Genomic DNA, 14257 nt, shown 5'->3' with positions numbered 1-14257 from the left:
GTTTACGTAGGAATGCACGTTTTAGTTTACGGAAGAGTGCACGTAGAATAACAAAAGGGGTTATTCATGTTCAAGCTAGTTTCAACAATACCATTATAACTGTTACAGACCCACAAGGTCGGGTGGTTTTTTGGTCCTCGGCCGGTACTTGTGGATTCAAAAGCTCAAGAAAAGCATCACCCTATGCTGGTCAAAGAACAGCAGTAGATGCTATTCGTACAGTAGGTTTGCAACGAGCAGAAGTTATGGTAAAGGGCGCTGGTAGTGGAAGAGATGCCGCATTACGAGCCATTGCTAAAAGTGGTGTGCGATTAAGTTGTATACGCGATGTAACACCTATGCCGCATAATGGATGTCGACCGCCTAAAAAAAGACGTCTGTAAAAGAATTAACCCGCTTTCAACTTTCATTTCAAGAGAAATAAACGATTCAATGATAAAATAATAATACTAGTCTATTATGGTTCGAGAGGAGGTAGCAGGATCCACTCAAACACTACAGTGGAAGTGTGTTGAATCAAGAGTAGATAGTAAGCGCCTTTATTATGGTCGTTTCATTCTGTCCCCGCTTAGAAAAGGTCAAGCGGACACCGTCGGTATTGCCTTGCGAAGAGCTTTACTTGGAGAAATAGAAGGAACATGTATCACACGTGCAAAATTTGGGAGCGTGCCGCACGAGTATTCTACAATAGCAGGTATTGAAGAATCCGTACAAGAAATTTTACTAAATTTGAAAGAAATTGTATTGAGAAGTAATCTCTATGGAGTTAGAGACGCATCCATTTGCGTCAAAGGTCCTAGATACATAACTGCTCAAGATATCATCTTACCGCCTTCCGTAGAAATCGTTGATACGGCACAACCTATAGCTAACTTGACAGAGCCCATTGATTTCTGTATTGATTTACAGATCAAGAGAGATCGTGGATATCAGACAGAACTCAGAAAGAACTATCAAGATGGAAGTTATCCTATAGATGCTGTATCCATGCCTGTTCGAAATGTGAATTATAGTATTTTTTCTTGTGGGAATGGAAATGAAAAACACGAGATACTTTTTCTAGAAATATGGACTAATGGAAGTTTAACCCCTAAGGAAGCACTTTATGAGGCTTCTCGTAATTTGATTGATTTATTTCTTCCTTTTCTACACGCGGAGGAAGAGGGCGCTAGTTTCGAAGAAAATAAAAACAGGTTTACTCCACCCCTTTTTACTTTTCAAAAAAGATTAACTAATCTAAAGAAAAACAAAAAAGGAATTCCATTGAATTGTATTTTTATTGATCAATTAGAATTGACTTCTAGAACGTATAATTGTCTAAAAAGGGCCAATATACATACACTATTGGACCTTTTGAGTAAGACTGAAGAAGATCTTCTGAGAATTGACAGTTTTCGTATGGAAGATAGAAAACATATATGGGACACTCTAGAGAAGCATCTCCCAATTGATTTACTTAAGAATAAACTCTCGTTTTAAATCCATTGCAATTTTTTTTTCTTCTTCTTTTTCGAGTTAGAATAAAAAGAAAACAATTTAGCATCTTTGGTACAATCTATATTTTCGCGAAATGGATCATAATAAAATGGATTTTAGGTATCTAGGGAAGATTCACTTGGAAGTAACTATTTCCTAGATACCTATGGTACTTCACGGTTGAATGAATCAAAAAATATCTAAAAAAGACCTAAAGTTAATGATTTATCAATGGGTAATGTTGCTCCAATACCTAACCAAAGAGCTACTACAGTACCGATTAAAAAAACGGTCGTAGCTACTGGGCGGCGAAATGGATTTTGGAATTTATTGACATTCTCTAGAAAAGGTACTGTCAATAAGCCTGTTGGCACAGAAACCATTAAAAGAACGCCCAATAACTTATTGGGTACCGTACGGAGTATTTGAAACACGGGAAAGAAGTACCACTCGGGTAATATTTCCAGAGGAGTTGCAAACGGATCTGCCGGTTCACCAATCATTGATGGCTCGAGAACCGCTAAACCTACATTACATGCAATAGTACCTAGAATTACTACTGGAAAAATATATAAAAGATCGTTGGGCCATGCGGGTTCCCCGTAATAATTATGTCCCATCCCTTTAGCTAATTTAGCTCTTAATACAGGATCATTTAAGTCTGGTTTCTTTGTTATTGGGATAGGTGAACTCTTTAGGATCCATCCCCCAAAGGAACCGGACATGAGAATTTATCATCATCCGGCTCGAGCAAGAGTGAAAGAAATAAGACCGCGGAAGATCCTTAATAGAATTAAGGTTTATAATGACTCAATGACTCTAGGCAAGAAAAGCTTTATCAGATTCTCTTTTCCGAAGTTGCACCTACAACTACTCATTGAAAATAATCCTATTCTTATGGGTAAATGCTCAATATCCAAGTGGGCTTACAAATTTGATCATGATCAATTGCTTTGTGGATTGTCTCATGTCTCTTGATTAGTTGGTATTTATCCCCTCAATATCGCAAGTTTCTTACCTCCAAACAAAATATTTACTTGTTACTAATAAAAAATCAAAAAGTTTAGCCTACATTCTTCCTTAGATCCCTTCTTTTACTCCGATAGTATTGCGGATCACAATCGATGCAAAGAAAATGAATGCATTTCCATACTATAATAAAAAGGTAAGTGTAATAAATAGAGAACTGGATCATGTCACATGACTTATTCCATTTCTACTCTATGGGATCTTACGGAGCCTGTTCATGGATGACATGGTTGCGGTATGATCATAGAAGATATTCTCCTCAAGTGAACCAGCCTATCCTTCCTAGGTAGGGGACTTACATGTTGATTGGATGCGGAGACACCTTTGGTTGTGAATTCTAATGTGGCAGATCCAATTCTTTATCTGCATGGCCAAATCAATAATTCAAGTCACACACTCCCATAATCCGCCTTTTTTCTTTCGTAAAATTAACTTCAACTATTTGTATTGTATAAAAATACTTTGGAGTTGAAGAGAAGTATCCAAATGACATGTGTTATTTTACAATAACCCATGCTTGTAGCAATGAAATACCAAAACCTACCCGATATGATATATGATAATTATAATTCTCTATGATATGCCTTCCCTATAAAGGACCCGAAATACCTTGCTTACGTATCATTGGAAAGTGCATTAACATAAATACGGCAGTAAGCAGAGGCAGTACAAAGGTATGTAAACTATAAAAACGAGTCAAAGTGGATTGGCCCACACTAGCACTTCCGCGTAATAACTCCACTAAAGGCGATCCTATTACCGGAATGGCGTCAGGTACACCTGTCACAATTTTGACTGCCCAATAGCCAATTTGATCCCAAGGCAAAGAATAACCAGTTACACCAAATGATGCAGTCAAAACAGCCAAAACCACACCTGTGACCCAAGTTAATTCGCGGGGTTTTTTAAATCCCCCTGTGAGATACACACGAAATACATGCAGGATCATCATTAAAACCATCATACTTGCTGACCATCGATGAACTGATCGGATTAACCAACCAAAGTTGGCCTCGGTCATTATGTATTGAACCGAGGAAAAAGCCTCTGTAACGGTTGGTCGGTAGTAAAAAGTCATAGCAAAACCGGTAGCGACTTGTACTAGAAAACAAGTAAGTGTAATTCCCCCTAAACAATAAAATATGTTGACATGGGGAGGAACATATTTACTAGTTATATCATCTGCAATTGCCTGAATCTCAAGACGTTCCTCAAACCAATCATATACTTTATTGAGATAGGTAACTAACCCGAGTCCCCCTCTAAGAGCCGTATATGAAAATTTCATCTCGTACGGCTCAAGCAGAAACACAAAAATTTTCAACGAATATTAGAAAAAAGGTTCAAAACTTCATCAGCCACTGAATTGGGTCGATTTGCCTTGAAGATATCAAATAAGAAAAATCCGGAATATCTTCTTTGTGATGATAATGCCAAAAAATCTCAAGTTGGCGCGTCTTTCTTTCTTCCTTTCCCTTATGTTGGTCATTAGAGGCTTCTTGACTTTTCTCTTCCCTATAAAGGATTTGTTTTTTTATGCGTAATATAGAAATTATCTTGTTGAGATCCTATGAATCAGTTCAATTAAAACCTTAGATTCATACTAGAGCCACGATGATTTAGTCTCAAGCTAAACAAAAGGCAAGGGTTCTTCGAATAAGAACCGCTTGATAATCATTTATTGAATCAGTGTAATGACTCGACAAAATCGAGAGAAAAAAAGTTGTCTTTTGGGCAAACAAAATTGGAAGGAAGAAAATTTCTTTTTTATTTTTATTTAAGAACTACTTGAATTTTTCAGTCTGGTTGCGAGGTCTTAATAGTGAGTATGAATCATAGTTCCATTTTTTTTTGATCCACTCTATCTATTTCGTGTTCCAGATACTAGAATAAATAATATCTGACGAATTAGAATCATCTTGATAGAGATAACAGGCCCTTTCTATGTATTATCAATAGGATCAATTCTAACAAGTCACACACTCATATTCCAGAGATACCGAAACAAAAAAATTCCGCGGTCGAACTACCATAATATCTAGAAATGTAGATCTTAAACTAGAAAGGCTTTTTTGGATGGAAAAACTCTGACTTCCTAGTTTTAGTTAGTAGAAACCTAATTGGTTAAAATTCCGTCCAGTAAAACGGAAGAATTATAAATTTCTAAAATGATAGATAGGAATATAGCGAATAAAGCCATTGCGATCCCCATAAAAGGAGTAGTCCCCCAACCCGGGGCGACTTTCCCATATTCCGAATTCAAGGGTTTCAGTAAACTACCTGCACCAGTTCGTTTTGGCCTAGGTTTAGAACTATCTTCAACGGTTTGTGTAGCCATAAATTCTATTTAATCATTGGTGTTGACTTTGTATACTATTCCGTTGTAGTTGTAAATACACGATCTTTTCGTAGATCCATTGTAATCTTGAAATTCTATAAAAATGGAAACAGCAACTTTAGTCGCCATCTCCATATCTGGTTTACTTGTAAGCTTTACTGGGTATGCCTTATATACCGCGTTTGGGCAACCCTCTCAACAATTAAGAGATCCATTCGAAGAACACGGAGACTAATTTAAGTAAGAAGTCTCCCAGATAGGGGGACTTCTTACTTAAATGAAATTATTTTATTCTTTTAGTTGGAGTTGGTGGAACCTTAGGTGGTTCTCGGAAGAAGATAGCGAAAAAAATTATCCCTAAAGTCGAAACTAAAAGGAACGTATAAACCAATGCTTCCATAGATTCGATCCTGGTTTATTTACAATTATAACTTCCACACCTATTCATTTGTCATTTGGGATAATTTCCCATATAAAGAAAGAAAAAGAGTCAAAGAAAGGATGGGAGATGTTTCCCATGTCAAATCAAAAAAGAGAGGTGAAAGATACTATAACAATGTGTATCAAACTGCCTGTTTCCTTGTAGTTGGATCTCCCACTTTTTGGAATGTTCCAAATTCCACTTGAGCATCCAAATCTGGATCAATACCAGCAAAAACATCTCGGAACAATGTTCTAGCGCCATGCCAAATGTGTCCGAAAAAGAAGAGCAAAGCAAAGGTAGCATGACCAAAAGTGAACCAACCCCTTGGACTGCTGCGAAAAACACCATCAGATTTCAAAGTAGCCCGGTCTAATTCAAAAATTTCCCCTAATTGAGAACGCCTCGCATATTTTTTTACAGTAGCAGGATCAGAATAACTTACTCCATTAAGTTCGCCACCATAGAACTCCACCGTTACACCTACTTGTTCAACACTATATTTGGATTCTGCTCTTCTAAAAGGAACGTCTGCTCTAACAATTCCCTCCTCATCTACCAAAACAACCGGAAATGTTTCAAAAAAAGTAGGCATACGGCGTACAAAAAGCTCACGTCCTTCTTTATCTCTAAAGACGGGATGTCCTAACCATCCAACAGCTATTCCATCCCCATTGTCCATTGAGCCTGCTCTGAATAATCCCCCTTTTGCCGGATTATTACCAATATAATCATAAAAGGCTAATTTTTCGGGAATTTTAGACCAAGCTTCTGATAAACTAAGATTTTCGGCTAAACCATTGCTAACTCTTCGATATATTTCTTGCTGAAAGTATCCCTGATCCCACTGATAACGAGTAGGCCCAAATAATTCGATTGGGGTCGTTGCTGACCCATACCACATAGTTCCAGCAACTACGAAAGCTGCAAAAAAAACAGCAGCGATACTACTGGAAAGTACAGTTTCAATATTGCCCATACGTAATCCTTTATATAGACGTTGAGGCGGACGGACACTAAGATGGAATAAGCCCGCTAATATACCCAATGTACCCGCAGCAATATGATGAGAAGCTATTCCCCCCGGAACAAAAGGATCAAAACCTTCTGCACCCCACGCTGGATTTACAGCTTGTACTTTTCCAGTTAGTCCATAAGGATCGGATACCCATATCCCAGGACCATACAAACCCGTTACATGAAATGCCCCAAAGCCAAAGCAAGCCACCCCTGCAAGAAATAAATGAATTCCAAAGATCTTGGGCAAATCCAAAGAGGGTTTTCCCGTCCGCTCATCAGAGAATATTTCTAGGTCCCAATATACCCAATGCCAGATCGCTGCCAAGAAACACAAGCCAGAAAACACAATATGCGTACCTGCCACACCTTCATAACTCCAAATACCCGGATTTGTTACAGTTCCTCCTGAAATACTCCAACCACCCCACGAATCCGTTATTCCTAAACGAGTCATGAAGGGAATTACGAACATACCTTGTCTCCACATTGGATCCAGAACAGGATCAGAGGGATCAAAAACTGCTAATTCGTATAAAGCCATTGAGCCAGCCCAACCAGAAACTAGAGCTGTGTGCATTATATGCACCGCAAGCAATCGACCCGGATCATTCAATACGACAGTATGAACACGATACCAAGGCAAACCCATGGAAATACCCCTTTAGCAAAGAAAAATAGACACGATGTCGCTTTATTTTATCGCATTGAAAAAGACTATCCATATCCTATGTACCTAACCCTTCTAGGGGATTCTGTGTCAGAAAGCGCGAATATTTATTTCATTCCATTAAAAATAAGAAGCCAATTCTGTTCATAAGAAGAAAGAGAAGCAGATCTATTCTATACTCGATAAGTGCCAATATGCAATGGGTAACTTGGCCAATTTGGAAAAAACGAAGAATAGATCGCTACCCCTCTTTGTTTAGCATTCAAATCACCCATTCCCTTTTCTTTATTCAATCTGTCTTACATTCCTTATATGTATAACCTTTCAATCTACGTATTAATAGAATCTATAATATTCATATAGAATAAGAATAAAAATTAAGACAATAAACTGCGGATTCTTTCTTTCTGTTCCATTCTTACGTTTCCATATTAAAGTGTGGTTTTCTTACTTAAATTTAATAATATTAATCTAATATGCCCATTGGTGTTCCAAAAGTACCTTACCGGATTCCTGGAGATGAAGAAGCGACTTGGGTTGACTTATACAATGTTATGTATCGAGAAAGGACACTTTTTTTAGGTCAAGAGATTCGTTGCGAGATCACGAATCATATTACAGGTCTCATGGTATATCTGAGTATAGAAGATGGAATTAGTGATATTTTTTTGTTTATAAACTCCCCAGGCGGGTGGCTAATCTCAGGAATGGCTATTTTTGATACGATGCAAACGGTGACACCAGATATATATACAATATGCCTCGGAATAGCCGCCTCCATGGCGTCCTTCATTCTGCTTGGAGGAGAACCCACCAAGCGTATAGCATTCCCTCACGCGAGGATTATGCTTCACCAACCTGCTAGTGCTTATTATCGGGCAAGGACACCAGAATTTTTACTAGAAGTAGAAGAGTTACACAAAGTTCGCGAAATGATCACAAGGGTTTATGCAGTAAGAACAGGCAAGCCTTTTTGGGTTGTATCCGAAGACATGGAAAGGGATGTTTTTATGTCAGCAGACGAAGCCAAAGCTTATGGACTTGTCGATATTGTAGGGGATGAAATGATTGACAAGCACTGCGATACTGATCCAGTGTGGTTTCCAGAAATGTTTAAGGATTGGTAGTGTCCGGATTTCTTGTAAAGTTATTTCACAGCTAAATTCGTGTTTTCCTCGATTTAATAGAAAATAGAAAGACTTCATGATGAGCAATCATCAGGTTAAGATGGATCTAAACCAATCCATTTTTTTCTATATACATACAACATGCCGACGGTTAAACAACTTATTAGAAACGCAAGACAGCCAATACGAAATGCTCGAAAAACGGCCGCGCTTAAAGGATGCCCTCAGCGTCGAGGAACATGTGCTAGGGTGTATGTGCGACTCGTTCAGATCATGACTTCAAACAAATATAAAAAAAATTGAAGTATCCATGATTAGTACCAATGAATAGGATATAGCTTCTCTATCCTAGATTTCTATGGTATATGGAATTTATGGTTTCCTTTGGTGCAAATCCAATTATCTAAATTGGAAATAAGAAGCAATTCTCCCATTGGTAGCAAATGGTTATCCATTAAGCGGAGGAAATAGTAATAAAAAGAAAAAGGCTTATGCTCCTTTATCTTAAAAGAACGGACTAACAGGGTCAGCTACTTAGCCAACTTTCATAATTAAATACCGTCACTGTATGGATAACTCTTATTGTGAAAAGAGCTATTTACTCTATAATGGATAGGTAGAGCCAAAGAATGTGGACTATACAAGTTCGCAATACCTTTTGATGAAAGAAAGGGCTCCGGTGTATAGAGAGGGCCTCACCGTTTAAAAGGGAACCATAGAAACGATGGAACCCACTATTTTTTTTAGTATTATTAGAATGAATTTGTTATTTCGTATAGAAATAACTGAACGGAGTGGAATAAAAAATCGTGGTTGGGAAGGTTACTATAGCAAAAGCCATTGGAATTAATATTTTATATATCGGAATAATTAGTTTTGTTATTAATGAGAAAAAGGGTGGCTAAAAGAAGAGAAATCATTAGTTATTCATTAAGGTTAATTTGATTCAATGACCAGAGTTCCGCGAGGATATATAGCCCGGAGACGACGAACAAAAATGCGTTCATTTGCCTCAAACTTTAGAGGGGCTCATTTAAGACTTAATCGAATGATTACCCAACAGGTAAAAAGAGCTTTTGTTTCCTCTCATCGAGATAGAGGTAGGCAAAAGAGGGATTTTCGTCGTTTGTGGATCACTCGGATAAACGCAGCAACGCGGGTATATAAAGTATTCGATAGTTATAGTAAATTAATACACAACCTGTACAAGAAGAAATTGATTCTTAATCGTAAAATGCTTGCACAAGTAGCTGTATCAAATCCAAATAATCTTTACACGATTTCCAATAAAATAAAGATCATCAATTAAAGGTATAAATAAAGTAATATACTGGAATAATAAAAGATGAATTCCCGGAGAGGGAACTCCGGGAAGATACAATAAATTAAGATTAAGTGGTAGGAATCAACGAGCTGGATTACTTTCTTTATAATATATATAGGTCTGGCCCTTTCGAATTCGAATAAAACATCAACAATCGGAACTTAAGTTCCGGTTGTTGTTTCTTAAATTTTGGTTGTTGTTTCTTAAGTTTCGATTGGAATTGTACTTTTGCGTTAATTGAGGAATATGTCTATTTTTTCTGGGTCTAGAACCTGTAATTATTGAAATTGACTGGGCTTGAAATTGCTTTTCGTTCTCATAGTTACGAAACGGTAAGAAAGATAAAATACGAGCCTGTTTTATAGCAAGAGTAATTAATCGTTGTTGTTTCAAGGTTAATCTATTTATTCGTCTCGATAATATTTTTCCTTGTTCACTAATAAATCTATTAATTAAACTCATGTTTCTATAATCAATTCGATCTCCCGGGCCAATCCGGGGACGCCTACGAAAAGGTTGTTTAGATTTACGAAAAGGTTGCTTGAATTTACGAAAAGTTTGCTTGGATTTACGAAAGGGTTGCTTGGATTTATTAAAAGTTTGCTTGGATTTACTAAAGGGTTGCTTAGATTTAAGAAAAGGTTGTTTAGATGTATACATGATTTATTCCTTATTTAAAATTTGAAAATTTGAAAATTCACTTCTTTATTTTATTAATTTAGGATCCAGAAGAAGTAGTTTTTCTTTGATCCATATCTTATTTGATTCATATTATAGTATATGAATACCCTCTATACATATGAAATAATATCTACCGGAAATCAGATGAGTTGATTTGTATTTTGTATTCTATACTATGTTTTCTTTATATATTAAATATGAAGTTCTTACTCTTTCTGTTGTTTGGAAAGATCAAACACACGATGTTCCTATTTCTTTATTTCGTGATGAGTCGTATGCTTGCGACAATAACGACAAAATTTTTTGAATTCTAATTGTCCGGGTGTATTGTGGCGATTCTTTTGAGTACTATATCTAGAAATCCCCGTCGATTCCTCATTGGCACCTTTTCGAACACAACTGATGCATTCCAAAATAACTCTGATTCTAACATCTTTTCCCTTGGCCATGAACCTCCTTTTCTTTTTGGATTGACTTAACTTAATTCTTCTACTTATTCTTTTATTCTTCTATTTTGAATCCGAAGAAGAAGAATAAAATTCATTAGAATAATTTTTTTTTATTCTTTAATTAAGTAATAAAAAATAGAGAAATAATTAAAGAATACAATCCTTGTCGAATTAGCAAAGATTTTGGTTCGAAATCCTTTCATTTAATTAGCCAGCCCCGCCTTTTCTATGCTCTGATTTCTGAGGCCTTATTTAGCTTGGGTACCCCTTTAAATTGAATTTCTATTTTCAAAAATGGGGTTTACCAAATTTTTAATGACTCTGAGGTTCAACCCAATCCATCTTTTCTTTCTTTTTCCTTCCGATACTAAAAAAAGATTGAAAAGGATCAAATTTTGTCATATCACGAAGAAATCTATCCCTCCCATAGCAATAACTAGAATTAAAAAAAAGGGAATGACAAAGCATCTGGGAATAAACGATTAATTTCTATCAATAAACCTGCTAAAGCACCAAACCATAGAGTACTTAGCACGGGTGCTACAGAGAGATATGTTTTTATATCCCGCATTGAAAATCCTCCTTCCTTGTTGGAATACATATATGATCATAAACTCTTGCCCAAGATTGTTATGCTATATATAAAATGAACCATATCGACGAAATTTTCCTATCCCTAAAAAAGAAAAAGATGACCCCTTCTTCCTATATATTACCAAGGAAAAGTAATCCTTCTTTTATAGGCGAAATTATATTGGATTTTATATGTATATAATTCCTTAATTATATGAGACCAAAAAGAAGAAATGACACGAGGGTTCTATATATAGATAGAGAAAGAAAGAAGAAGAAAATTATGATGTGGAAAAGAAGACAGGAATTGTGTACAATGGCATTGTACAACAATTTAATTTGGAAAAGGGATGTAGCGCAGCTTGGTAGCGCGTTTGTTTTGGGTACAAAATGTCACAGGTTCAAATCCTGTCATCCCTACCTATTACTTCTTTCTTCTTTATAGGCAGTAGCGACGAGATCAATTAAAGTAAAGTGGGTATAACTTGAATTTGTGGAGACTATACGTACGTGAGATACATTAGGAATAGAAAAAGATTTTCTTTTTGAATGAATGAAAGCGCTCTTAGTTCAGTTCGGTAGAACGCGGGTCTCCAAAACCCGATGTCGTAGGTTCAAATCCTACAGAGCGTGATTCCATCTATTTTATGTCGAAGCAGAGTAAAATAACTTAACAAAATTGAATTGTAACTCCAATTTCAATTTGACCTCCTCTCTGGTCTGGAGGAGGTCAATCAAAAAAAAAAAATGACTCAATCAAAGATCCAACTGATCCCCACGCCTGTATTGCAAATACGCAGTCACGAATAATCCCGCTAAAGTAATAGGAATTAGGCCTAAGACGATTCCAAATAGAAAAACTTCAATCATTTCGATTTGTTCGAGGGGATAAAAAAAGAGGTACGATCTATCCCTAAATAGTACTCTAAATTATCCACGAATCTCAATGACCAAGAAAAGAATTCCTAATTAGTCTGGAAAAGAGTCGTAGAATGCCAGGAATCCCAAAGAAAGATTTTTCTTTTCTGAATTATAATTATTCAGTCAATTCAAATAAGGCGTATCTTGTTCAAGCCAATAAATAGAGCTGGGGTTATAGTTAAAGCAGCCAGTAGAAAACCAAAATAACTAGTTAAAGTAAGCATGAAAGAGTTAAATTCCATTTATTTTTTTTTACTACACTACATATGTTGGTAAAGCATTTACCTAAGTTATGGAAAATTCATAATTCATCAGTTATTTTAGATAATACTAAAAAACAAGATAGAGTAAGATACAGAAGTGTAAAAGAAAGTGGATTCATCAGATGATACATGAGTCCCTAATTCCGAATCAAGAGATTTGTTGTGGAATTTGTCAATTGAGTAAAGTAATAATATTAAGAACTAGATCATCTAACCCCATTGAATGAAAAAAAGAAATTCAATTTTCAGGGAAATTTTTGAATAAGAGATAAATAAACAATTGAATTTGAAAAAAAAAACTTCTTTCTATTTTGGATAATTTCTTTTTCAATAGGACCCTCTTTTTGGAGTGAACGATCGAATATTCCCCTATTCCTTCTTATTTTAACTGATTGTATTCCATATGGAATAAGAGGAGAACAAAAGCATTCCACGACCTGCCAAGGGGCTGTTAAAAAAAAAAAAAAAAGAAAGCTCTTCCTTGAATTTACTTTATTTTTATTCCTTTTTCGAACTCCAACCAAAGTAGATTCGAAGACGAGTCACTTCAATTATCCTTTTAAGTTCTATTCTATCTTCTGTCTTTCCCTATTTCATCTCGTAAAGTTCCGCGCTCGCAGTTTGGTCAAGAAAGTTAGACCTAATCCAACAAACAATACAAGGATGAATTACGAATTATGAAAGGATAGATTTCACATATACTTGTCCTTGTATTGTGTCAGTATGAGAATATCCTTCCTAAATTATTTATCCAAACCTATTGATCATTAACTTAGATTTTCCCAAGATTTTGGCTGCTATTCCGAATTACTCTATTATTCCGAAGCCAATGAAAAGTAAGTAGAACCTACAAAAATGGGGTTTTCTATTGATGCCTTGAATAACATATAGCTTACCTATAGACAAAAAAAAAATAAAAAAGTAATTATGTTTCGGAACCAGGCAAAACCAGATTGCTGTGCCATAGGAAGGATAGCTATACTAATTCGGTATACTCAAAATACACCTTTGGTACAAAATTGACAATCTCACAAGGATGAAATATCAGTAATTTTCTATTTACTGGTCGATCCCATCTTTTACGGAATCAATTCCTTTTTTGAATGTACAAAAATTTTGGGAGTTCAGCATGTCTGGAAGCACGGGAGAACGTTCTTTTGCTGATATTATTACCAGTATTCGATACTGGGTTATTCATAGCATTACTATACCTTCCCTATTCATTGCGGGTTGGTTATTTGTCAGTACGGGTTTAGCTTATGACGTGTTTGGAAGTCCTAGGCCAAACGAGTATTTCACGGAAAGCCGACAAGGAATTCCGTTAATAACCGACCGTTTTGATTCTTTAGAACAACTCGATGAATTTAGTAGATCCTTTTAGGAGGCCCTCAATGACCATAGATCGAACCTATCCTATTTTTACAGTGCGATGGCTGGCTATTCACGGACTAGCTGTACCTACTGTTTTTTTCTTGGGATCAATATCAGCAATGCAGTTCATCCAACGATAAAACAAATTCCAACTATAGAACTATGACACAATCAAACCCGAATGAACAAAATGTTGAATTGAATCGTACCAGTCTATACTGGGGTTTATTACTCATTTTTGTACTTGCTGTTTTATTTTCCAATATTACTTCTTCAATTGAGAGAAAGAAAGAGACTAATAAGAATTCTCTTATCCCATTTGGAAGGATACCATCCTTATAACTACCCATGACTGTTTTTGTCTCTAGCATGACCAATTGATAAAATGTGGAGGAAAGTAGGGGAAATGGCCGATACTACTGGAAGAATTCCTCTTTGGCTGATAGGTACTGTAGCTGGTATTGCTGTGATTGGTTTAGTAGGTGTTTTCTTTTATGGTTCATATTCTGGATTGGGTTCATCTCTATAGTAATCGGAGGGACCAGATTGTAAACATGAAAAAGTAGGAGCTTAGCGGGTCCTTACCCCCCTTTATCT

The 14257-nt window shown here is 36.2% G+C and overlaps 2 non-coding genes across 2 annotated transcripts; both read left to right on the top strand.

Moving 5' to 3' along the window:
* Positions 1-11451: 11451 nt before the first annotated feature.
* TRNAP-UGG (transfer RNA proline (anticodon UGG)) lies at positions 11452-11525 on the top strand. Its single transcript has one exon. It is a non-coding gene; the product is annotated as a tRNA-Pro (tRNA).
* Positions 11526-11664: 139 nt separating this feature from the next.
* Positions 11665-11738, top strand: TRNAW-CCA (transfer RNA tryptophan (anticodon CCA)). Its single transcript has one exon. It is a non-coding gene; the product is annotated as a tRNA-Trp (tRNA).
* Positions 11739-14257: the final 2519 nt, after the last annotated feature.

Source organism: Triticum urartu, unplaced genomic scaffold, assembly GCF_056163025.1.
Source record: "Triticum urartu cultivar PI428250 unplaced genomic scaffold, HENAU_Tu73 scaffold2, whole genome shotgun sequence".
Taxonomy (NCBI): domain Eukaryota; kingdom Viridiplantae; phylum Streptophyta; class Magnoliopsida; order Poales; family Poaceae; genus Triticum; species Triticum urartu.
This window is presented reverse-complemented; position numbering and strand designations above follow the sequence as displayed.